Here is a 23,239-nt window from a genome sequence, read left to right as displayed (position 1 = left end):
TCTTCAAGAAAGATCTGTGCCTCTTTTACATATGATGTATGCTTCAACAGTCTGGGTTCATGCTTTTTTGGTGGTTGCCCCATATTTATATAACAGCCTTGCAAAAGGGGCTAGGTGTCAAGAAAGGGTTTCTTGCCAATGATTTTATGTCAGCTAATCTCCAGTGCTGGACATGTGTAACATGATATTGCCTTTCTGTTGCCTTTCATAATGTATTTTGGTGATCAGTTATGATTTTGCTTTGCCTGGCTTTGCTCATTGTTTAATACATGTAATCTTACAATGGAATGGAGTGTAAAGCAGATTCACAAGAGACTGTCTTGATTCTCTCTGACCTTGAAAAGCAGGTGCCTTATTAGAACTGCTGGAAAGAATGGTTTGGAGTTTCATTTCCAAAGAAAAGACACTTTATAACTGTGTGTGTGTGCGGGGGGGGGGGGGGGGTTGAGCACAGATATTTTAAATGTTTTGCTGCTGCTTTTCCATGCTTTGGATTGCTAATGTCATTAACTGCCATACCTAATGTCAGATATAAGTATCTGACATTAGCTTATGAGGTCAGTTCTAACAAGAAATGCCTTGCTGTGAAAATGTATCTTTTCAATAAAGTCCCTATTTGATTCAAATAAAAGATGCTGAGTTGATGAGAGCTGCACAGAACCTGACACTAAGGGGACTTCTAATCCCTGGTTTCCCTTCAATGCTGTAAAACAAGTTTATTTTCTGGGGGAGGGGGGAACTTTTTGAGACATTCTGACTCTGGACAAGAAAAAATGTTTTTCTGACTGCGAACAATGTGATTTTGTATTAGTTACTTTAATGCAGTTTGAAATGTGTTCTATAGTTATGGCTTTTAATGCAAAATGCTTTAAATGCACTTAATATTTTGCTATATACCCTTTTAGTGCATTTTGTATTTATTCTTGCTGCCCCTCTTGGGTCCTGAATTGTTAGGAGAAAGCTGGGCTTATAAATAGTTTAATGAAACAAACAAATAAATTCTTCACTGAATCTGTAATGAATGTTGCCTGGGAGCTGTCCATGTGCTGAAATTCAGCTTCTTCACCAAGAAACTGGCAGTCCTTCAATGCTGCCCAATTTACCATGAATTTCTGTCTTCCATAATCACAGCCTGCTTCATCCAGAATTCTTTTGTATGGCTTCACATCTTACTCTACATGTTACATGCCCTAAGGGAGGTCAAACAACTCTGAATATGTGGCCTAGCTGCATAATGAAAACACCATCTAGCATAAACGCTTGAGCCCAGTGGTACCTCTGTTAAGTCCTGGGGGTTCCATTGTTCTAAGAATTGCAATAACTTGTAACTCAGCATTCTCCTGTTCTAGTCTGTTTCTGAAATTCCTTTGCAATAAAACAGCTATTTTGAGGTCTGTTTCGGTGTATCTGAAGAAGTGTGCAAGTACACAAAAGCTTACACCCAGAATAAAACTTCATTGGTCCTAAAGGTGCCACTGGAGTCAAACTTTGGTCTGCTGCCTCAGACCAAAACAACTATCCACATGAATCTAACATAAATGCTATCACTGTTATGAATATGTGTCAAGCATCGATATTTCTCAATAAACAGTCTTTTGGCTGGGAGAGAGGCACATCACAGCTTTACCAGTCAGGCTGCAGCATAAACATTCTTGGGCTAGATGGATTTATTACTTGCCCAAAGGTTGTAAAGGAGAGGGGGGGGGAGGTAGTAGAGACTGGTGACCTGCTCTTTGTCTAAGGAACCATCATGGCACACAGAAATATGCATGCTTGACATAATGGATGGGCTGATGAAGAACTAAAGTTCATGAATTTGGCTAGTTTGTGGTTTGTGAGTGATGTTTACAAACTGAAAAACTGTCATGAATTTTAATATAGTTCATGGTGGTTCATGAAGAGTAGAGGGCACTAATCATAGAAAACAGAGAGTTTCCTGCCACTCAGCTGTTTGGTTTAAATGGTTGTGAGTCATTTAAATCCCTGCTTTGTGTACCACATGGCTTTTCACAGGGAACAGAAAGCAGTGGTTTAGATGGCTTCCAGCCATTTAAACCAAGCAACTGAGTGGCAGGGAGCTCTCTCTCATTCAGCTGTTTGGTTTAAATGGCCCCTTGCTTTCTGCTTCCTGTGGCTTTTCATGGGGAGCAGAAAGCAGCATGGAATAGAAAGCAGAGGGATAAACTTTAAATGGCTCACAAACTTATTGAAACTGGCTAAGTTTGCAAACCACCCCTGTGGTTCATATGGCAAAGACAGGTAAAGTTAAAATGTTATAACCTCAGCATACAATCAGCACAATAATACTAAAACAATGCAGTTGGAGGTACTCTTAGGAACAAAGTTCACTCTGATCTTCCTGGCAACCAGGGCAAAGAGAGCTAATCTGTAGGAAACAGAGGGTACCACAATGAAGAGCATATAAACTATTTTTTTTAATCAGAAAAGGACTGTAGATTAGCTAAAATCATGGCCAGAAATTTACCCCTGGGATCCAGATGCAAAGGACAGGTCAATTCATATGAGTTCATCATTCAGTTTCTGTTTCAGCCACAAACCACAAACCAAACTGAACCACAAAAGTGTTCATCCCCATTCCTAGTTATGCAGTATGCATATTAAGACATAACAGTCTCAATGAGCAATATAGCATTACAACCCTAGTTACATTGTTAGGGTGAATTTCTACCCTGGAAGCACTTTGGGGGCAGAATTCACAGAGAAGCAACTTAGGAACTTCTTCCTCTTTGAACAGTGTCACACACACCCTACTAAACAAGGTCACCAAAGTTCAGCCAGTTTCTTTCTGTAAACCAAAGAAAACATCTATGATGCAGTCAAACAGAAACACACTCACAGACGCACACTTCAAAAAGTTATTAAATTGTCCTGATATGTTCATAGGACTTGGGCATCCATATGAATTTCTAGACACTGAACGGAAAATCAGACCAAGAACTCTTAAGCAGAAATGGTTATTTTATATTCTTTGTTTCTGGGGCAGAACAAAGGAAATTAAAATTATATACAAATGCAAAATAAATGTTTGGTATTTGCATGCAAATGAAACGATGAAGTATCCTGCTTTGATTCTAAGATCTACGTATTCCGTACAATGGGAGAATACACGGCTCTTTTGAAATGGAGCAGTGAAACTCTTAAAAAAACTAATTATAGATTTGGAAATGGAGAAAAAGGACTGATGCTTCAACCGGGAAGGCACAGGCAACTTAACAAATTATGCCACTTCCAAATAACCAGTTCTTGTCAGAAATAATGAGCTATTGGCAAAGAGAGACAAAGAGAAGTAGTGGTAATGCAGTCCCAGCACACAAGCTAGTACAGTACAATACAGTTTAATTTTATTACTTGACACTGATACTGCGCATTTGCATCTCATGGCAGATAGAATGAATATGTTGCATTCTTGGAATGGAAACATTCACTCACTGTTCCTATTCAAATGGGAAATGCCAGCCAGTGTGATTTCCTCACATTCAGGAAAAAAGCTCAGAAGAAAAAAAATAATTATTCTGCAGCAAAAGAACACTCGGGTGGGTAGTTACACAGATGTGCGCAAGTGTTCCTAGAAATTGGCATCAATTTGTCATTTTATTTGTGAAAAAAATCATCGGTAACCAAGTCTTGTAAGAGTCATCAGCTGTTGGCTTGTACTTTGCATAGTATAGTGGAGAGGAACCATAACTGAATGCTTCATATACAGGAGAAAGTTCTGTTCCTTGTTTCACCAGTTAAAGGTTTGGTCTTAGCCAATGGGCAATACAGGGAACTGCCCTTGGCCCCACACAGCCCCCAAGGAGAGTGGAAACACAAACAAGAACAGGATCCTGTTGCCACTTGCACCTGCCCCATTCTGGGGCTTAGACTGTGGCTTCTGGTGGCAGTGGTGGCTCCTGCCTACCTTGCAAGGGATGGAGACCATCCCTATCTTGGCCCTAGTGAGGAGGGGCTGTCAGTGGAGTGCAAGTGATTCTGTGGTCATATCCTGGACTTTTGCCCTGTGCCCTAGAATCACTAAGACTACCCCTGTCAGGAAATGGGGGTTGGGGAAAACCATCCTTGGCCTTTGATCCCAGAAAATAGACAATATCAAGCTAGATGGACCACAAGTCTGACTCAGTATAAAGCAGCAGCTCTGTACATTCATATGAGAGGACTTTGCTGGACTTTGTATTCTTTGACTAGATTCCAAAGGCAGCTTGTAAAACACACTAGACATGCCCAGTGGGATTTTTTACTCTTGTTCATTGAGCGAGAGAACTCCTCAGGCCATAATCCAAATTGCTTTTGAAATTTCCCCTTCCATGCAGGGGACTGAGAGGGGAGATGCTACTGTTTCAGCAACATAAATATAAAGCTCTCTTAGGCATGCAGAATGAGTCATACTGTACCATGGATACTTTCTTCTATGAATGTCCCAGCAGACTCCATTTAACTATTTACTCCTAAGTAAATGTGTTTAGAACTGCAGCCTGCAGAACAATTCAAATAAAGGCTGCTGTCCTCTTTCCTGAGATGCAAGGCCCCTGATCTGGATGGCCCAGGCTAGTGTGATCTCATCAGATCTCAAAACCTAAGCCAGGTCAGCTCTCGTTAGTATTTGGATGGGAGACCACCAAGGAAGTCCAGGGTCAAAGGCGTGTAATGGGAAACCACCTCTGTTTCGGCATTAGCCTTTGTCCTGGTTCCATTCTCAGCTCTCAGCTTTGTGCAGGGCAGGGAGCAAGCAGGGAACATGCAGCTCCACTCCAGAGATGCCAATGCAGAATCCAGAAAAAAGAGCCCCTGTGAGGAGCCTGCACACAAAGGAGGCAACTGCTAAATGCAGAATTGCTCTCTTGTGTTGGTGACCCGATAGGCTGTGAGTTGGCTGTGACTTGATGGCACTCACCACTACTAATTATCTGAGCAGCTGGGCCCATTAGAATAGGTTCATACATTATTAAAATAGTGTTGGAACTCGATCATAATGGCTTCTTCCTATACCATTCTGGTAATGCATGTACCATAAAACATAATTCACTCTGTTCAGTGGTGGCCTCATCCTGGTATTACTCTATGAAGTGGAGGAAAGCTGCCAAAAAAGCTGCTCAGGTGCTTTTGCAGTAATTTGTGAGTCAGATTTTACTGATTCACAAAGATCTTACTCAAGAAACACCTTGGGTTAACAAGGATATAAGTTTTAGAAGGCAGTACAATAACCCAGTGGCAATAGGGCTCCACTCCAGACTCTAAGTCCTTGAAGAACTCCTCAATTGAATCCCTTGATGTTGAACTACAGTTATTAATGTGACCCACATGTGCACGCCATTCATGGAGCAGCATCAGCCTGTGGTCCTCTGTGATCTTGAAACCACAGCAGGTGTAGATAGGCTAGGCTGTGCAGAAGGAGGGGCATAGCTGCCTATCATCACACAATCTTTTAGTGTTGCCTGGTCCTCAAGTGGCTCATCTTTCCTCTACCAGAGTGAAGACCTTCTTTATGGTGGCCAGGCCTGTAGCTATGGAGGGGGGCTTGGGGGCCCCACATCTGACTTCTTGATGAGCACCCCCCCCCAAACTTAGGAGCCAGCCCCACCTCACTCTCCCATTCTGCTTAGCCAAGCAGGACAGGCAGGTGAGAGGTAATGGCAATCCATGCTTGTTGCCAGCTGCAAGAAGCAGGAAGACCTAGCCCACTAGCCCTGCATTTTTAGTTCAGGGGACTTTTTAAAAAATTGAGTGCCCTCTGAATTTTTAAAAAGCCCCCTGACCTAAAAAAAAATCCTGGCTATACCCTGGTGATGGCCCTATCATGGTGGAATGCTGTATTAGAGGGCACATGCCCTGCAAGATCTTGTTAGTTTACAAAGGGCTTGCAAGACAGAGCTCTCCTAACAGGCTTTTAATTAGTCATTGTGTATGTCTTGTGATTCTTGTATTGTTTCCACTGGATCATTTTACTGTTGGGTTGTTGGTGCAGTCTTATTCAATAGGAAATTGATATAATCACTTTTAAATTGTATTTTATTATTATTATTGCTTTTAATAGTGTTTATTGAATTATTTTTTTGCTTTGATGTAACCAGACTCACTTGTTGAGGGAGTGGTGGGGTATAAATTTGATAAATAAATAAAGAGAGATTAGTGTCATCTCAAGGCTCTAAGACAGAGTTGCTCTGGATAACACGGGAAGTAGCCTAAGATAAAGTTCTTCTGGAAAATTTTGGGGGTAGTTGAAGCCTAGGCAAAGGGGGAATACCTTGTTGATAAGGACAAAAGACATTTTAAGACTATTTTAAATATGTACTTTAGATACATTGTTTCAAGGCACTTTTTCTACCAGGAGCTCCTCTGCATATTAGGCCATGCCCCCTTATGTAGCCAATCCTCCAAGAGCTTAGAGGGCTCTTAGTACAGGGCCTACTGTAAGCTCCAGGATGATAGGCTACATCAGGGGGCATGGCCTAATATGCAGAGGAGTTCCTGCTAGAAAAAGAGCCCTGCGTTGTTTCAGTATTTATTGTTTTATCAAATTGTTTTTATACTGCTCTTGTATTGTGGATACCTGTCTCAAGTACTGAACTGCTTGGGAGAAAAATAAATTATATATAAAGCCATACTTTAATTGAAATATAGTGAGCACAGGAAAGGGGGGGGGAGACTAGATACCATTTCATATGTGTACATTAGGAGTGCAGCCCCTTTTACAAGGACCCCCAAATGCAATCTATGACATCAAGGCTCATGACCAATATGACTTCAAGTACAAATGATGTTGCTTATAAGCAATATCACTTGATATTAAACTCTTAAAATCCTAGAGCGATTGTGCCCTAAATATCTAAAGTGTCTCTTTAAAAATAAATTACCATAGCAAATAACCTTATCTTCAAAGTTTTGCAAAATAAAATTAAACAAAACCCTACCTAACTTAAAACCTCTCCACTCACTACTGTGAGATTTATAGATGGTTATGTTGTTATGAAATTATGTTCAAGTTATGAAATTATGTTCACGTTCAAGTGTATTATTACAATCCAAGATCAGACGTTAGGTCAATGAGTACAATAATATATAACAAATGCATTAATTAGACATCTAAACATGTCTAGACATTGAATACAGCTATATACTTAAATAAATATAATTGTTAAAATATATATATTTAAAATTACTTAAAAGAAGTAGTTGCAGTCTTCTGTCTGAGTAAACTAGCCAGGGCACAGAATCTCGCTACCTTGACAGCAATTTTATTGCAATGATCAGTTAGAAGGAGAATGGAATAAAATTGGTCAGATCGGCCTGGATAGGTGGCAGTAATTAGTGTAATGCACTTCATTTGAATCTCCTGATAAAACTGACAATATATTAAAAAGTACTCAATGAAATTATGGAAATTGATCTTGATGATCTGTTATTACAGTTTACCAGGGGTCGTTTTGTAGAAAAATAGGTGGTGGAGCTCACCCAGGGATTGTTATGCAGCTGCACCTACTATTCAATGGACAAGGTGGGAAGAAAAAAGTAGAACTCTCAGAAAGGTTCAGGAGCTGTCCTCCTGTGAGCTTCCACTGAATCCGAAGCCTGCAGTTTACACATAATCAGTTTTGGGTCTTTAAGGGAGCAGTCCTACGCAGGTCCACTCAGAGGTATCTCCCAGTTTATTCCATGGGGTTTCCTCCCAGCGAACTGTGAGCTTTAAAAATCTTTAAAAAAAAAAATGCAGGGAACTTTTCCCCCCCACATCAAAACCTAACATTACAATTAGTGACTTCAGGTGGGTGTCTAAATAAAGACAAGATTGACAACTTTTCAATTATTGATAGAAACGACTCACCAGGCATCTTTACTTAAAGGGTTCTACTAAAAAGCAAAAGTCAAATTGTTGCGGTGGCCTACATACTGTCACATTACAGAATCTCCAACTTCATTTGTGCAGCCCTCAAGAAAGCTAATTAAATCAAGTGTAGTTCCAGCCACATTGATAGGCATTTGTGATCAGTAAACAAAACGGAGGGATGCAAATTGGAGGGTGGGTTTCAAGTATTAGATACTTAAAGAAAAAAAAAGATCAAAGCTAAAAATAAAAGGCATTGCTTCAAGTCATAAGGCAATTAGCTAGAAAAAATGTTTTACTGTCTTATAAATCACCCTGCATTTTCCCTTTGGAGCATGTATTGGCTGTTGATTTGCTTCAGCTGGAATTTTGGTAGCATTTAAAAGACTTTTAAAAATACTGGTTTAAAAAGAGAGGTTTTTGTTTTCTTGGACAATGAAATGCCTTTAGATATCGTGCTCCCCCTCAGTGTGAGTGACCTTGAAAGAAAATAATAGAACTGTGGAGCAGGAGCATAGCAGATGGCCCCTGATCCATTCCCCCACATCAAGAGAACATCACCTATACCCAAACATAAAGAGATGCCTGTTTGAGCAAACAGACATAAAGTATCAGGGTTTGCCACTTCTCATTTAATGCTGGATGGAATGCCTTTTTAGAATGTTTTGATTGCAACAGTGGTAACCCTTAATACTTACAGAAGAACATAAAATAAAACTGCAGTTGGTCTGCCGAGACAACCCCTTTAGCTATGCAGGTCACTCCACAGATGATTAAACACATCTCCCAGACTATTCCTCCTATGTCCTATCTTTTCCTTGCCTATAAAAATGTTTTATGTGCAGTTTTCATACTGAAATGCAGGTTCTATTACACCCACTTAGGGCCCAAACAACAAAACAGCAGTTCTAAATGTTTGTTTAAGCAGGAGGTAACCTACTTATGAGGTTCTGGACCAATGCATCTGTTTCTTCTTCCTCCTCTAAAATGTTTACTTTCTTGAACTTTTTTTTTTATTGAAAAAAAAATGAGTATAAATGACTGGCATGAAGATTCAGATAAAGGGGTTTGTTGGATGTGAGCAGCATCAGCAGAAGGACTATTCTTCTATGCTGTCCTCAGTTGCTTAGGCTACTGTTTGAGTACTGGTGGCATAAACAGAAAAACTACTTTCCCCAAGGGCTAATAATGCATGTTGAGTTTTGCATGTATATTTTTCATGTGGCCAACTCATGACTGTTGCAACTTGAGGCAAATTCATAGGTTTCATTTAAGACATGCAACGTGTCAGCTCAGTATACCCTCAGAGCTTTACATGTCCAGATTCTTCCCTTCAAAAGCAGGAACACAGCTAGAGCAGGTGTAGTAGCTATGGGTTTCTGGAGAGTATGTGTGCATTATTTAAGAACAATTTTTCCAGGAGAAGGTGAGTCTTCAGACCAGTGATCCCCAATGTAGTAACCACAAGCACTATGGTGCCACTGATGAGTTTCCTGGTGCGAATTTGGTTCTTGCCCTGATCTTGATGGTCCAAGCTAGCCAGATCTCATCACATCTCAGAAGCTAACAAGGTTGTCCCTGGTCAGTTCTTAGATGGAAGATCACCAAGGAAGTCTAGGCTTGCCATGGAAGATCACCAAGGAAGTCTAGGCTTGCCACACAATAAGCAGGCAGTGGCAAACCTCCTCTGTTTATCTCTTGCCTTTAAACCTCTACAAGGTCAACATAAGCCATCTGCCACTTGACAGCACTTTTCATCACCTCTTTCCAAAAGCAAATAGCCACTCCTGATTTTCCTCTACCTCATTGATTCAGTAGGTGCTTTAGATGAACCTGGGAGGCATCATCTTTGTGTCTCAGAGGGCATCCACTAAGAAAGTGGTGGAAGATTGCAAGCAGAATGTTCTCCTAAAATTGTACAAGAATGTTCTGCTTGTAGTCTCCCACCATTTTGTGACTGGCCAAGTACCCAATGTCAGCCATTTTGTAATTAGTATTTCTGACCACCGCAGCCATTTGTGGTGGCTTCTGCACCCATTCTCAAGATTCCAGAGGCTCAATGAGACTGACTGGGTATCCTGTTCTAGAATCATGAAAGTTGGTTCCTCCTCTGTGCAAGACTATCAGCAGATTGGAAGGAGTGTTCCAAAACAGGATATAGATGTGGGACGGGGGAAAAAAGAAAAGAAAAATGGGGTTGTTAGCACAAATACTGTTGCTGTATGGGAAAAAAAATACCAAAGTGAGTGAATCCTAATATAAAATAGAGCTGGGAACAATAGCATTTGACGATAATACAGAATGGCATTTCAAATACAGCAGAGAACAATTACAGGACGTCACCTCCTTTTCATTTAAAACAATAGACCTGCAAAAAGCCCACTCATTAGGAAGAATTTTGTGAAAAGAGACGCTGCTCCAAATGTCAGCTGTTCAATAGAGACTCATTATATTATTTAATGTTCTCGTTACTCTGTTTACTTTTGCGTTGGTTCAGTCACTTGTTGGTTAGGCAAGGTTTTGGCGGTTATGCAAGCAGATTCTCTGTAAATTAATCCTGCTGTCATTTCCCACACTATGCAAGCAGGTCAGGAACTATTATTAAGCTGCCAACATTGATGAAGTTGCTATCTTTAGAGTAATGATGGATTCCTGTTGAGGAGGGGAGAAAACCTTTTAAAAATATAACTTTGAAAGTTTAAAGGGCACATATCTATAATGGAATGCACAGTACCTGCTTAAAACACAAAACGTTTCAATGTTATCCCCATGTGTAAGGTTCATATTGTGTCTCAGATGCCATTTTGAGTCTCTGCCTAATTGTTCCAATCCATCTGTTTCCTGTGTTGGCAAGGAAGTAGGCTGTGCTTTCTAAATGTCAAAATGTGTGTGGGCAAGCCTCCTGCTAACATTCTGAGGGCACTTTCTTCATGACACTTTAAATGTGGGCCTGAAACTAAGGTTGCCAAGTCCAATTCAAGAAATATCTGGGGACTTTGGGGGTGGAGCCAAGAGGCTTTGGGGGTGGGGCCAGGAGACTTTGGAGGTGGAGTCATGAGCAAGGTTAGAACAAGTACAATTGAACTCCAAAGGGAATTCTGGCCATCACATTGAAAGGGACTGCACACCTTTTCAATGCCTTCCCTCCATTAGAAATAACGAATGATAGGGGCACCTTCTTTGGAGGCTGAAAGAATTGGCCCCCGTGGTCTAATCCTTTTAAAACATGGAGGGTGCTTTGAAGAAAGGCATCAGATGCTAGGCTGCAAATTTGGTGCCTCTACCTCAAAGAACATCCCACCCCCAGAACCCCAGATAACCGCAGATCCATTCCCCATTATTCCCTATGGGAATCGTTCTCCATAGGGAATAAGAGTGCCCAGTAGACATTTCCCTCCTCCCCCCCCCCCCACTTTCTAAAGCCAAACCGGGGAATCCCCTGCTCCCTCTCTCTCTCTCTCTCTCTCACTCACACACACACACACACTTACTGAGTCTGGTTCCTCCACAACTTTACTTGCTCTGAAAATGAAAGGAAAACAAACGGAGGGTTTGTGCTCTGATGAAACTGCTGCTGACCCTTCTCCATGAAGTGCTTTCCGTTTCCTGCTTCCTGCTCAACTTTAAAGGCACACATTTTAAAAACGGACCTGTCTGCAGGCTTCTAAACCTGCCAAAGCTCTAGAAGTACATGTTGACTGTGGGGGTGGGGCTTTCCCCCGCTGGCCAGCTGGCTGGGAGAGGAGGGAAGCCTGTAAAACTGGGGGATCCCCCACTGGGACTTGGGGATTGGGAAGCCTACTGTAAACCCCACTGTGCAAAAATGCAGAGTATAAATGTAAGGCGTACACACATATTTACTCTCATGGGCTGCGACTTCCGCACCTTTGGAGTGCCCTTTACCTTGAGGTTCACCCAACCTACTTTATCATCCTTTATGTGCCAGCCCAAAACATTTCATTTTATCTAAGCTTTTAACTGAGGGGGTTTATAGGCTGCTTCTAATCACAAGGTTTGTTTGATAAATATTGTTTGGGGATTGCAGCATGCTGAATGCATTTGTGCTGTTTTTATGTCCTTTTTTTAATTGGCTGATTTTATTATTGATCATTGTTTCATTGTTATTTGTATGCTTTTATTGTATTTTTGTCAGTTCAAGCAGGTCTCTGGAGTGGCAGCTTATGAATTTTCTGAGTCAATAAATAATGGGTATGCCGTGGATGTAGATGATTTTAAACCAGGCTTACCCATTTCCAGGTGGGTCCTTGAGATCTCCTGGATTTACAGCCAATCTCCAGACTACAGAGATCAGCTCCCTTGGAGAAAATGGCAACTTTGGAAGATGGGCTTTAGGGCATCACATCCCTGCTGAGCTTTCTCCCCTACTCAAATGCTGCCCTTACCCTTAATAGCCAGGAATTTGGCAACCAACTTTAAAAGAACTAGATAAATTCAAGAAGTCTAGGTTAATCAGTGGCTACTATCCATGATGACTAAGGGAATCTGTAAAGTCAGAGGCAGTAAATATCTGAAAACCAGTGCTAGAAATATTGGATCTTTATGAAGAAGGCCTAGGCCTTTATGTTCTGTTGCTGGCCTCCCAGAATCTGGTGTCAGAGAGAAGCTGGGCTAGATGGATCAATTTTCTGATCCAGCAGGGCTCTTCTTTTGTTCTTATGCTTAGCATTGAATGATGTAAAGTACTGGGGTCGGCGCAGTAAGAGGCCAGAGTCGGAGAGGGATTTCAGCAAGCTTTACTTCAGGAACACCAACACAGACTGAGCTCTATTCAAACCTCCCGCTCCTTTATACAATTCTTGCCCCCTTCTGATTGGACCTTAACTATGTACATGGATTGGCTATTTACAGAGGTCTAAGGGCCTATCAGGGTACAGTATGAGCCTAGATGTTGATTGGCTACTTATGTTTCAATCCTTCCCTTGATTGGGCACGCTTAGGCCTTCTCTGGAACCCTGGTGTGGAGTACAAGCTTGGCTTGTTCAGCTTCCCTCCAAAAGTAACAGTTCTCCATTTGAACCTAGGACACAACAAATGATATACAAGCTGTTTCCTATATTACAACAGTAATACTTGCCTGACTGTGAGGTAGGCTTCCCAATCCCCAGGTCCCAGCGGGGGAAGCCCCAGCCCCACAGTCAACATGTAGTTTTAGAACTCCTGCAAGTTTAGAAACCTGCAAACAGGTCCATTTTTAAAATGTGTGCCTTTAGGGCTGAGCAGGAAGCAGGAAACAGGAAGGGCTTCATGGGAAAGGGTCAGTAACAGTTTTTTCAGAGAACAGCCTCTCTCTTTGTTTTCCTTTAAGAACATAAGAACATAAGAGAAGCCATGTTAGATCAGGCCAATGGCCCATCCAGTCCAACACTCTGTGTCACACAGTGGCAAAAAATTTATATATATATATATATATATATATATATATATATATATATATATATATACACACACACACACACACACACACACACACACACACACACACACACACACGCACTGTGGCTAATAGCCACTGATGGACCTCTGCTCCATATTTTTATCTAAACCCCTCTTGAAGGTGGCTATGCTTGTGGCCGCCACCACCTCCTGTGGCAGTGAATTCCACATGTTAATCACCCTTTGAGTGAAGAAGTACTTCCTTTTATCCGTTTTAACCTGTCTGCTCAGCAATTTCATCGAATGCCCACGAGTTCTTGTATTGTGAGAAAGGGAGAAAAGTACTTCTTTCTCTATTTTCTCCATCACATGCATTATCTTGTAAGCCTCTAACATGTCACCCCGCAGTCGATGTTTCTCCAAGCTAAAGAGCCCCAAGCGTTTCAACCTTTCTTCATAGGGAAAGTGCTCCAGCCCTTTAATCATTCTAGTTGCCCTTCTCTGGACTTTCTACAATGCTATAATATTCTTTTTGAGGTGCGACGACCAGAACTGCACACAGTACTCCAAATGAGACTGCACCATCGATTTATACAGGGGCATTATGATACTGGCTGATTTGTTTTCAGTTCCCTTCCTAATAATCCCCAGCATGGCGTTGGCCTTTTTTATTGCAAACGCACACTGTCTTGACATTTTCAGTGAGTTATCTACCACGACCCCAAGATCTCTCTCTTGGCCAGTCTCTGCCAGTTCACACCCCCATCAACTTGTATTTGCAGCTGGGATTCTTGGCCCCAATGTGCATTACTTTGCACTTGGCCACACTGAACCACATCTGCCACGTTGACGCCCACTCACCCAGCCTCAACAGATCCCTTTGTAGCTCCTCACAATCCTCTCTGGTTCTCACCACCCTGAACAATTTAGTGTCATTCACAAACTTGGCCACTTTACTGCTCACTCCCAACTCTAAATCATTTATGAACAAGTTAAAGAGCATGGGACCCAGTACCAAGCTCTGCGGCACCCCACTGCTTACCACTGCTTTCATTTTCAGAGCAAGCAAAGTTCTGCAGGAACAAGAACCAGTAAGTATTTGTGTGTGAGAGAGAGGGAGGGGCAGGGGATTCCCTGGTTTGGAGGCCCTCCCCCTGCTTTAGAAAATGTGGGGCGGGGAGGAAAATGTCTACTGGGCACTCTGTTATTCCCTCTGGAGAACGATTCCCATAGGGAATAATGGGGAATTGATCCGTGGGTATTGGGGACTCTGGGGGGGGGCTATTTTTTGAGGTAGAGGCACCAAGGTTGTAGTATAGCATCTAGTGCCTCTCCCCAAAATACCCCCCAAGTTTCAAAACAATTGGACCAGGGGGTCCAGTTTTATGAGCCAAAAGATGGTGCCCCTATTCTTTATTATTTCCTATGGAAGAAAGTCATTTAAAAAGGTGTGCTGTCCCTTTAATTGTGATGGCCAGAACTCCCTTGGGGTTCAGTTATGCTTGTCACACCCTTGTTCCTGGCTCCACCCCCAATGTCTCCTGGCTCCACTCCCAAAGTCTCCTGGCTCTGCCCCCAAAGTCCTCAGATATTTCTTGAATTGGACTTGGCAACCCTATTGTGAGGACGTGTTTGGAAAACAAACAAACATGGAAATGTTATTAATCTTGAACCTCCTTAACAGTTCCCTAGTTTATGGGAGCACTATATTTTTACCCTGACACATTGAACAGTTTAGCTAGCATTAATAGGTGTACCTTAGCCACATGAGTTCTTTTTACCTTGTCTCTGCTGTACATCTCTTTTTATGTGGAGCTTTATTGTTAAATCACAGCCTCCATCTTAGGTAGGTGTTTCTTCAGTTGTGCGATGGAAAGAAAAATAGTTAAGGTGGCAAGGCCAGACAAATGGTACCTCTCTGCTAGGCCCTTTTTGAGGAACCAGTTATTTTTCCCACTCAAGACCTCACTCAAGCAATGACAAACTTTCATCTTGTTTCTGCTTTGCTTATGAAAATGAGCTCTGAATCCAGGAAATCCAGAAGTCTTTGCCATCTTTGCCTCACACAGAGAGATACATTTAGGAATATGGGTTGCCAACTGTTTATCTTTAATCATTATATTATTGTACATTTTCATCAAGTGTTTTAATACAAACTGCATACCTGGAGCCTTCCCCTCTCTCATTTTAAAGTCATGGGAGACCATGAAAGTGAATATAACATCAATTACTGATGTTCTTCAAATCTCCAAAGGCTACATTATCTAATTCCCAGAAAGTACCCCAGAGACTTTTAAGATTTGTAAAATTATATCCTGAACAGGAACATAATCTAATAGGAAGAGGCCTTTCTTTCTCCACTCTTTCCCATGAAGTGAGAACTTTAATTTAAAATTTATCTAAAAATTCACAGTGTAGGCCTCAAACAGCTGCATTTGTACTTGGGTAATTAACATGTTGCCCCACAGTTTTTTTGCCAAATGCCTGCAGGGCAGAATTCTATTCAGATGTTCTACAAATGAATGATTAAAGACTTCTCCTTATGAAGAGACTAACCAAAAAGGAGATCTCTGGTCTTTATTTTTGATAGGCAAATATCTCAGATAAAATTCAGAAGAATACGTATTTCTGGACCTCTGTGGAAGAATGGATCCCTCATTTATGTTGAACTCAACAAGAAAGCTAGCTGGAACTACGGCTTGAGTTGACTCATTCATTCCTAAGGGATGATGGGGTTAATGTTTAAAGTAATCTAGATCTTGACAGTGTGAATGATAAATGGCAGTTATTTGAGGGGATGGAAAATGGTAAGGGGCAAGGATTTTTGAAACTAGGTGGAGAAACTAGATACAATTTATATTCAAGGGATATACTATATACCAGGGATGCCAACCTCCCCTAGAATTACAACTTACCTCCAGACTACAGAGGTCAGTTCCCTTAGAGAAAATGGATGCTTTGGAGGGTAAGCTTGATGTAATTGTACCTCAGTGATGTCCCTGTCTTCCCAAGGCTCCACACTCAAATTTCCAGGAGTTTACCAACCAGGATCTGGAAATTCTACCTCCCATCCCCTACCAGTGGCCAAGGAGAACCTGGCACCGTACTATATATGAATACTAGAAAACTGTGAGCCATGATGGGGAAACTGGAATTCTAAATGCCACTATAGATTTAGTGGGCATATCAGAACTCTGGCAGAGTGGGAGAAATCAATGGGATACTGTTATAATACCTATAGATAGGACAGGGAAAGCTGAATGGGAAGTGTAGTTGCTACAGTTGCCAGCTCTGGGTTGGGAAATTCCTGGAGATTTAGGGGTTGAAGATTGGGGATGGCTGGGTTTGAGGATGGGAGGAATGTCAGTATTGTATAATGCTATGGAGACCACTTTCCAAAGCAGCCATTTTATTCAGGGGAACTGATCTCTGTCACCTGGAGATCAGGTGTAATCTACAGAGAGTTCTTCAGCCACTACCTGGAGGTTGGCAACCCTAGTTGGTGCTCTGAATATCTAAGAGAGCATAGATAGTTGGTGCTCTGTATATCGAAGAGAATAGAGTCAAGTAAGCTATGAGCATAGAAATACGATCTCAGAGATTTTTTTTTTGGGGGGGGAGGTACCTCAGCAGGGTAAAATGTCACAGATTCCACCCTCTAAAGCAGTTATTTTCTCCAGGAAAGTTATAGTTTGAACACCAGTTGCAATCCTAGAAGATCTCCATGTCACACCAGCTTCTTGGTAACCCTATTTCAGACTTAAATATAGTTAATTATGATATTTAAATATATTGCAATTAAATTAAATAGTTTTTAATCCAGTTTAGATCATGTGGCTATACAATTTATTCCCACACAGCCTCTTTTGCTTTTCATGTAATATTTTTTTATCTAGTGTATCTGACTGAAAAGCATCTCGGCAGGATTAAAAAAAAATACTGCCATGTCTAGATAGATTTGTCCATTTGACATTTTGCTTGGGGCAACAGCAACTCATGTTTCTTTGTTGTGGTCTTCCTCAATTTTTTTATGGATCTTGTTGATGTTTCCAGCATATTTTCAATGCAGTGATCCTTTTCAATAGCTGATACAGATCGATAGATCAATAGACAGAGATATACATATCAGTTAGCCTGAGTTAAATTATACTAAAGAAGAAATGCCTTCAGTGCAAATCAACCCCAAATATTGAACAAAAGAATGATAACATGGAAGCTGCATTATAATAAATTGGACCATTGGTTTATCAAGGTTATTATTGTTGACTCTGACTGGCAGTGACTCTCCAGAGTCTGAAGAAGTTGTTTTCACTGGAAAACTGGGGATTAAACCTGAGAACTCCAGCGTGGAAAACAGATGCTTCACCACTGAGCCATGGCCCCTACCCAAAGATGCTTGCTTCAGGAATGGAACTACCTCCTCAGTAACTGAAGCTCTGATACCAATTTAGTAGGTCTCAAATTTATAAATGCAGTGCTTAAACAAGAATATCAGTCACATGCAGAATCCAAGATATATGACTGGAAAGCAGGGTTGCAAATTGTCAATGACTGATCAATATGATGAATCAACTAAAAATTCTCACAGAGTAATAGAGTGGGTTCTTTTAAATTTTGCAAATACTCCTTTTGGCTACCTTCTCAGTTTTAGTTAATCACCTAGGGCTGCTGTTTCTATGACTGAAGCAGATCTTCTTCCAGAAACTTTGACATCATACAAAAATCTCCAGTATAAGATGGGGAAAGGACTGGGGGAAAGTCAGTCCAGGAAGTCCAGAAGCAAAATTTCTCTCACTTTTCAGACATTATCTATGCCTTTTCTCTGTCCCTGAAAAAAACAGATGAGGGAAAATATCCTATAATGTATTTTTCAGGAGGAGGAGATGATATGGTATTTATATTCCATCCTTCACTCTGAATCCCAGAATGGCTTACAATCTCCTTTGCTTTTCTCCCCCACAGCAGACATCCTGTGAGATAGGTGGGGCTGAGAGAGCTTTCACAGAAGCTGCCCTTTTAACGACAGCTCTGGAAGAACTATAGCTGCCCCAAGGCTGCCATTCCAGCAACTGCAAGTGGAGGAGTTGGGATTCAAACCCAGTTCTCCCAGATAAAAGTCTGTGCACTTAACCAATACACCAAGCTGGCTCTCTTTCAAAAAAGTACTTTTACCCTGTGTCATAGCCAATCTTTTCCCTTCTTTGTTTATTTTCTTTATTTCCTCAGTTGGGGAAAATCAGTAGGGATGGTTTTTTAATTTCTCGCCCTTGTGACTTCAACCCCAAATCCCCATTTCAATTTGGTTTCTCTCTTGTAGAAATCTAACTGTATTGTCATATTATTTTATGTTTCTTTTTTTCTAATGCAAAACCAATGCAACCTTTTTTATATATATATACATATCTTTCTCTCCCCCCAAAGGACAATTAAGTATTAACTGGTGGAGATGGTATTTGTGGCAAAATAATTTGCAGAGACAATTCAAGAGTACTCTTTTCAGTCTGGCCGTTTTCCCACTCACGTTTTACTGGCGCCACGACCATCCTGACGCCGGCGAATCTGCCTGGATTTCGCAACAGAAGCGCCGGCGCTTTCCGTCGCTAAGCCAGCGCAAACGTTTTCCTGCATCTTTGTGATTTCCGTTTGCGCTGGCTTAGCGACGGAAGTAGCCGGCGCTTCTGGGAGCGCCGGAGCTTCTGATGCGAAATCCAGGCAGATTCGCCGGCGTCAGGATGGTCGTGGCGCCAGTAAAACGTGAGTGGGAAAACGGCCTCTGTGTTTTTTGGGGTTAAACATTTAAGATTAAACCAGATGTGATGGATATAATAGTACTCAATCAGGCTTTTAAGGAAAACTTACAACCATGTGAATGCTGTATTTGGATCAGGGTTATGCAAGAAGGGAATTTAACCCCCTCTTGCATTACCATAGAGGTTCAATGACAGCTACTTTTAAAAAAGAACTATGACAGTTGAGGGAACCTGACCTTGATTTGCACGGAGGAGGAAAATATTAAAAACCCTTCTATCTTCCCTGTTTGTCCTTGATCCAGATTGGGTCCTGGTATGGTTGTAATTGTGCTAAAAAGATGGGGTAGAATACTTCTTTTCATAATACACTTTTCCAGGCTCTATTTTATACTATAGGGAGCATTTCATATTATAGGGAACTGGAAGATTACTACTGCTCGTTCTGTGCATGTGTGTAAAGTGCTGTCAAGTTGCATCCAACCCACGGCAACCCCATAAGGTTTTCAAGGCAAGTGACCAAACAGAGATGGTTTGCCATTGACTTGCTCTGCAAAGTCTTCCGTGGTGCTTTCCCACTCAAATACTGACCCTGCTTGCTTCTGAGAACTGATGAGATCAGCCTCTTCTATACCCATATCCCCACCACTCATGTTATCCATGACATTTGGATATCCATCTGCAACAAGTGTAAGAGTGAGGCGAGAAAGTACACGGTGGGATAACTGATGACATTATACTTCTTCAATCAGTCTGATGTTATTATACTTCTTTTTGCTGTTAGAATCCCCTGTGAAATTGGAACACTGGGACTAGAGCTCTGGACCAGAGAAAGTTGGGCTCTTCTTCCTTTTCATTCTCTTTCTCTCCCTACATCGGTGCTCTTTTTAGAGGTGTGGAAGTTGAGTGTACCAGACCTGGCTTTTCAAGCTGGGTGGTCTTTCTTCCAGTCAGAACCATGGCAACATCCTTTGCAATCCAGTACGTTGTTTGAAAACTGCATCCTTCAAGATTAATTTTCTAATGTGTTTGAAAACAGACCCACACATCCTTCTTTGCAGATGTCGTGGCAGCCAGGTTCCCTTTACCATAGTATGAAATGAGAAAGCTCCTTAATGAATGCACATCTTTTCTCATTTTTGCTAAATGGTATAGCCATTTTCTTGGCTGAGATGCATTTTCAGGCAGGCAGCAACTCAATTAACAAGAATAATAAAGTCAGTTGGTCATCTTTCAATGAACATGGCCCATTTAAAAGACCCACAGCTATTAAAACAGCTTCTCCAGTCGTCCACTGACCACAGATCAGTTTAGAACAAACTCTCACGTGCTAATTGCTTACTTGGGAAAGAAAAAAGAGAAAGATTCCTTCCATCACCTAAGCATGCCCTCTTTAACTCAGTCCTGGACAAATAGTCCATTTATTCTTTGACAATATAATTTCGAGAAAATATGCAGCCAGTGGAATGTACATTATTCATGCTTACCTTGAAGGGATCTGCAAAATGCAAGACCGATAAAGAGCATGGATTTACATCTGCCCACCCTTTAAAAAAGGTTTGCTTGAGTTGCATTGCCTCCCTTATAAATAATGCAGCCTCGCCTGCGGTCATCCAGTTGCTCCTTGACAACTGAAAAGCCAGAAGGCAGCTCTCTCAGACTTGGCCTTTTCAGGGGCTGGTGTTTGCATGCCGACAGGCAGAGAGGTAGGTGAGCCTTCGGTCTGGCCTGCGTTTAGCATCAATAAACACCAGGCGGCAAATCATCTCCCATTCAAATGGCAGAGAACCAATGGAAAACTCACTGGGTGTTTGACTTTCAGATGGAATGGGCAAATCACCTGACTGTTCACTACTGTCTATCTCTCTGTTACCATATTGTTTCAGTATGCTAAGGGAACTGCTATGTTGAGACTAAAAACAGACCTTTAGAGTTGTATTTTATTCATTCACAACAGCCTTGCCTTGCTTTCCCTCACAATGGGGCTGGGAGGCCACCCTTCCTTATTTCAGGCACACCTAAAACCACCTCAGCTTTTTCAAGAGATGCCAACCACCCCCTAGGGAACAAGATCACCACTAGTATTATGAAAAGCTAGCTAAGAAAGTGTTTTGCTGATGCTTGCCTAGGCCAAGTCTGCTGTGCTTCAGGCACTGGCAGAACAGGAAGCTATCTTTGGACAAGGCTAGACAGGAATAGCCTAGATTCTGTATCTTCTAGGCTTGCCCAGATGGGAGTTGTTTATGGAGCTGGAAGAAAATTGTTACTGCAGAGATGGGCACTTGAACAGACAGCTTTGGGGGCTTGAGTTGCTGGAGGAAGAGAAAGCTGTCTCTTTCCACATACCTGCCTGCCTCTCTCAGCTTCACAAATAGGACTAGAATAGCTAGATGGGGAAAACAGGCTCATGCTAGCTACATTCTTTGCCCTGATCCTGCGGTGAAGAACTGAACAAAATTGCATGAGAATATTTAGACATTTTTTGATATGTCATATTTAATATTAGGCCATGTTTATAATTCCCTTTATATGTATCCTTAGTGGAGCTGCCAATCTCCAGGTGGGACTTGGAGAGCTCTCAGAATGACATCTCTAGACTCCAGAGGTCTGTTTCCCTGGACAAAATAGCTGCTTTGGAGAGGGGATTCTATGGAAGTTATACCCCGCTGAGATCCTTCCCCTCCCCAAATCTTCTCTCCAGGCTGCAGCCCCAAATCTTCAGGAATTTCCCAACCCAGAGTTGGCAATTCTAATCCTTACTAATGACTGGTAATAGGCTGTAATGGTTTCAAACAATACTCTCTCTAACCTGAGGGGTCTTGTGAGCAAGGATTCTACTTTGTGGGCTACTGGCGTTAAAGCTGTGAGCTACTGCATAAATTAGTTTGCTCTGGGGCCATTTTTCCTGACCTAGGACAAATTGTGTGAGCTGGAGGCTAAAACTAGCTCACACTAATTCAACATAGAGGGTACACTGGTTTCAAAGTGAAAATACCTGATTTGGCCTTAGTGACAGACAGATGTTGGTGGATGTTGTGCTGTTGTTGCACCACAGCAGTCTTTTGCAATGTGTCCACCTAGGATTTTAAATGCTGAGTCAAAATGCAACTAACTCAGACATGGAAATATTGATTGGGAGCAACTGAAAGCATTTACAGATTTAATAAACACACCAAAAGCTCCTGCAAATGTTCACTTGAAGAGAACTCACACGGGCTGGAGAAGGTAGTTCAAAATCTCTGGTTTAGATCTGCCACACCATTTCTGCAGATGGAAGGCTTTCAGTTTTCTGATCTCCCACTGCAGTCCCAAAAGCTCCCTGGAAACGTTGCTGCCAGAAACAGCAGAAAGCATTTTGGGCTACAGTGGGAGGGGGAGGTAAGAAAGTCACACTCTGTGGGCACAGCTTCTTTCATTTGTGGAAATTCTTGAAGGAGACTAGCCTATATATATTTTTAACACTTTCATACTTCCCTTCAAAAAGACATGTTGATGGGAAGAGGAAGCAAAGGAAGTACCATTAGTAGCTCCTACCTGCTTCATGGACAATCAGAGCTGTCAGTCATGTCAAAACCACCTTCGTCATGTGAAAGTCAAGGCTCCCAGCAGTTAGGCAGACAAATGGGGGAAAGAAGTTAGGAGGAAAAGATGCAGCCAGCTCTTCGTAAGGGTTCAAAGAACTGGGCATGCCTTTGCTACAGTTCAGAGTGATCAGACAGGACCTTGCTTCATTTAGTGGTCAATCAATCAATCAATCTTTATTGCATTAAATCTTGGTTATGAGTTTTAACAATATGTGCAATAGTTGGCGTGAGGAATTTTGTGTAAGAGGTGATGGGTTTGTTTTTATGATTTTGTTTTTGTTTGTATTAAGCTGGTCGGATGACCGTGAATAAAGTACTACTACTACTACATTTAGGGCTGTGGTCAAGTTTGTCCCCATCCCTAGTGCCTATATCTCTGTCAACCCTGTCATTAGAGAATGCCTTTATTCTTCTCTGCTAAAATAATACTACTCCGTACCGACTATTCATTGACTACTTAGCTATCCCCTGAGAGTGATTTAACTTTGAGCAGAGAGCAGGCCTGTATGTGTGAAGAACAATAAGTGGATATGAATGAGTAATTAAATGCCCACACATCACTGTTTTACAGTAGGCAATAATCATACTGCATCTTTACTTGAAAAATGGCCCTCCAATCCAATATTTAAAATCAAAGCAATAGGTTGCTAAAGCACCTGCCAAGCATATTCCCC

Source organism: Heteronotia binoei, chromosome 1, assembly GCF_032191835.1.
Source record: "Heteronotia binoei isolate CCM8104 ecotype False Entrance Well chromosome 1, APGP_CSIRO_Hbin_v1, whole genome shotgun sequence".
Classification (NCBI taxonomy): Eukaryota; Metazoa; Chordata; class Lepidosauria; order Squamata; family Gekkonidae; genus Heteronotia; species Heteronotia binoei.
The sequence above is the reverse complement of the archived record's forward strand: the minus strand, read 5'-3'. Positions refer to the sequence as shown.